The sequence below is a fragment of the Artibeus jamaicensis genome, unplaced genomic scaffold, assembly GCF_021234435.1.
Source record: "Artibeus jamaicensis isolate MK-2021 breed Jamaican fruit bat unplaced genomic scaffold, CSHL_Jam_final contig_415, whole genome shotgun sequence".
NCBI classification, from domain to species: Eukaryota; Metazoa; Chordata; class Mammalia; order Chiroptera; family Phyllostomidae; genus Artibeus; species Artibeus jamaicensis.
This window is the reverse complement of record NW_026521823.1, coordinates 33,825,012-33,828,990: the sequence shown is the minus strand read 5'-3', so window position 1 is coordinate 33,828,990 and position 3,979 is coordinate 33,825,012.

Here is a 3,979-nt window from a genome sequence, read left to right as displayed (position 1 = left end):
ACATCACTTATATCGGGTGATTGAAAAGGGGGCTCGAATGTTAAAGAAAACATGGTATCTGGTACTTCCGGTCAAGTTTTTTCATCTAGTACATACACCCAAGTAAACATTAAAGGGAAAGGCAGGGTCAGGGCATCTGTTTGCCTATTCTAAGAGGCTTTGCTTAAGTGAGAGAATTGGGGGTCCAATTTTCTAGCTCCCTCTTCCTATTATTCTCTTTTTCTGGTGGTTCTCTGTCAATGGGGATTCCGAACATGGAGACAGTGGCTGTTATTATGGGGAAGAAAAAAAGGGGGAAAAACAAACCCCCAAACGAAAAAACTGAAATGGGGGAGTCAGATCCAAAACACTTAGAGTACTATCAGAAGAAGCAGTCTGGGTTGGGGGAGAATCACTCATTTACTCCCCGCTGATACATGTGTTACTATATGGAATGCTTTGCTGAAAACTTCATTTCCAAGGCAGCATAATTATTATTTGTTTCTACTTAACCTCTCATCTTCAATATGTTTGTTTCTTTAGAAAGCAAGTTTTGTTCTGACCACTAACTGATGTTTTTTCCTTCTTAAAAAATACGTGTATTTGCCCTGGCTGGTGTGGCTCAGTGGATTGAGGGCTGGTCTGAGAATCCAAAAGGTCGCCAGTTCAATTCCCAAACAGGGCACATGCTTGGGTTGTGGGCCAGGTCCCCAGTAGGGGGCGCATGAGAAGCAACCACACATTGATGTTTCTCTTCCCCTCTTCCTCCCTCCATCTCCCTGTCTCTAAAAGGAAATAAATCACAGCTTTTTTAAAAAAGGTACGTGTATTTTCAAGGAGGCATGCTCAGCTAAAGTGCACGGGTCGCTGCTTTAAGTCACAGACCTCTGTATGGAAGTCGATGACTATCCAGGGAACCTCTTTCTCCCCGCCAGGTGTGGCAAGAGAACAGCTCCCAACACTTTCATTTCTGAGCTCACTTTCCTTTCACTCAGGCCTTTTACAATTCTGAGGCTTGTAATATTTTACAGACTCAAGGTCGTTTTGTTTCTTTCTGTTCATTTCTCCCCACAGCGACGTCCTCTTATCAAGGCGCAGACTTCTTTGTGTTTTGAACAGGTTTCCTTGCGACGGCCCTGACGCTGTGATCCGAAGCTGACTCTCAGCCGCAGGCAGTCGGCGAGGGAACGGCGCTCCGGTGCGCCCCGGGTGCGCGGCGCTGTCTGCCTGCACTTGGCAGCGTCATCGGGCCTCTCCAGCAATCAAAGGGCTCTTTCAAGGCAGGAACATGCAAATTTGTTCCTTTTCTGCTTCAGTCTGTCACGGCCCACATTTTCCAGCTTAGCTGCGCAAGGGCACACATGATAAAATCATTCTGAAGTTGACGCAGGGCGCCATGCATGCAAATGTATTGTTTTCCAACAACAGTTACTCGCAACAAGTGAGTGCGAGCTACTCACCTTGCAGCTAGATGGCTGCCTTGGACCTCGTTCATCGCCTGCTAGAGAGACGGTGTAACCCAGCGGCTTTGGTCCCAGAGCACGGGGCTCACCTTCCTAGTAGTTGTCGGAAGGCAGGACTCCCTGTCCCCTGAAAGATTTTACTGCGATTTCTCGATTTGTGCGCCTACCTGAACGTAGTCACAGGGGAAAACGGAGGTGCCATAGCTCAAGTTCCGCTTCCAGCCCTCCCCCGCTAGAGCATGGTCCTTCCTCTCTGTGCATTAAAAATGCCACTAGAGAACATTCGTTACAAAGCACCCCCCCCATTTAAACCACCAGTGAGTGATTTGACCTTAATGATCGTCCTGTGTGAAATCTCTGGCGGTCTGAGAGAAGGGTGCTCAGTTTCCCTGAATAACCTTGTGGTTCCTGAGCCCGGTCACAAGTCAGTGTTCAATACAATCAGAACTGTCGTTCTCTTGGCACGTGACAGGTGCTTTTTCGGTCCGTTGGTCCACCGGTTCAGGAATTAGGGAGGGCTCCCAAGGGGACTTTTCAATGGCAAAGGGGCGCTTTGAGGATACAATACTGGCCTCAGTTGACATGGAAGTGAAATGTGTTCACAAGTTTTTTTTTACTTTACTTTTTAAATTTATTTCTGTGGCAGGCATATAATTTAAAATTTGTCATTTTAAATGTACAGTTCAGTGGCATTAATTTCAGTCACAATGTTAAACACCATTGCCAACATTTATTTCCAGAACTTTTTCATCATTCCAAACAGAAACTCTATACTCATTAAATCATAATTCCTCGTCCTCCTCTCAGCCCCTTCACCTCTGAGGAGACCTGGGGAAGTCTCCCCCATTTCCATCTGTGATTTGGGTGAAGACCTGATTGTCTTATATCAAATACTGTCTTTCATACCCCTGGCTTCAGGGTTCTAGCCATGAATGGAAAACTGAAGGCCAAAACACTGGAAAAGGTTGTTTACTGAGGACTCTAGGGAAAAAAATGCCAAAAGACACATTCTCATCCCCAAAGGATGTGGGTTCAAGACAAGAGGTCTGGAGTCATGGCAGCCGTTTTGCCTCCTGAGAAAGAGTTTGAAACAAATAGGGGTACCCCCACCGTTTACAAAAATTCAGGTCAGTTTGAGTCGGGATTTATCTGACAATATTAAGATTCCTAGCTGATAACACTCATCATCAGGGAATTTAAAAAATAGGAAGCAGAGGAGCTGGTTTATTGATTAATGTCCAGACTCCGTAATCCACGCCTTCAACTGAGTAAAAAAAGTTTTTCTCTATTCATTGAAGATTGCAAGAGAAACATGGGTGCTGGAGTAAGGGCTCCGCTGGGTGTAGAGGGAGAATGGAACGTAGTGGTTCAGACGTGGCCTGTGGAGGCAGCATGCGGGGCTTTAAATTCCAGCTCAATCACTTGTCACCTAATCTTTCTTTTTAACTTCCTTTTCTTTAACTGATACAGACTTTGGTTTCCTTGTCTGCACAAAGCATATTAAGAATGTTCTTCTTGCTCCATATTTTCACAGGCTGTTGTAAGAATAAACTGAGTTGTAAATGTCGCTTCTTCGGAACACTGCCTGTGTAGTAGCCTGGTGGTTTAAACAACAGAAATTTATTTTCTCACAACTGTCGGGGCTGGAAGTTCAAACTCAGGATGCCGCTGGTTGGCTTGCTTTGAGGCCTCTCTCCCTGACTTGCAGATGACCCGCCCTCTTTCTGCCTCTTGCCATGGTCCTTCCATTGTGCATTTGCACCCTGGTGTCCTATGTGTCTGAATTTAGGGCCTGCACTCACAGCCTCATTTTAACGTCATCACCCCACTTAAAGGTCTATCTCTAAATGCTGTTACATTCTGAGATACTAGGGATTGGGGTTTCAACATACGAGTTTTGAGAGGGCAACAAAGTTTGTAATTGGGGATACAATTCAGACTGTAATAGCTTGGAAAGAGAAGTTGTTCAATAAGCGTTGTTATCTGTCAAATCTCACTGGAGTTCCCGGTGCGTGAAATCAGTGCTGCAGGTTAACTCCCATTGATCAAGACAGCGAGTGCAGCTCTGAAACTCAAGAGCAGGCTCTGCAGAGGATGCAAGTTGATCTGGAAAACACAGCAGGGCTCTGCTGTGGGGTTGTTGCTCTTTTCTTCGTGATAGAGAACCTGGGAGATTCCTTGATGCACAGGCGGGATAGCAGAGTCACCGAGCCACAGATGGCTTCAGCTGTCATGAGGACGTCTCTCCACTGAGTGATGAAAAAAAGGGAAGAGGGGAATGACAGAGAGAGGCACTTCTAGGAGACACGACCATCCGGTTAAGCTCCAAAGGGTGGCCCTGGCCTTTCATTTGGTGGAGAGAGACCGGGAATGCAAATGGTGTGTGAAATGTAAGATGTGAGTGAACTTGAAGCCATTGACAGGGTGCTTCTGCTTCATTACCAATTTCATTTTTTTCTGTGCTCACGAAGCCAGAGAAAACGTTGTGTGTTCCCAGCTCTTTCTAAGAGATGGAGAACTTTAATGGTGGGCTCAGG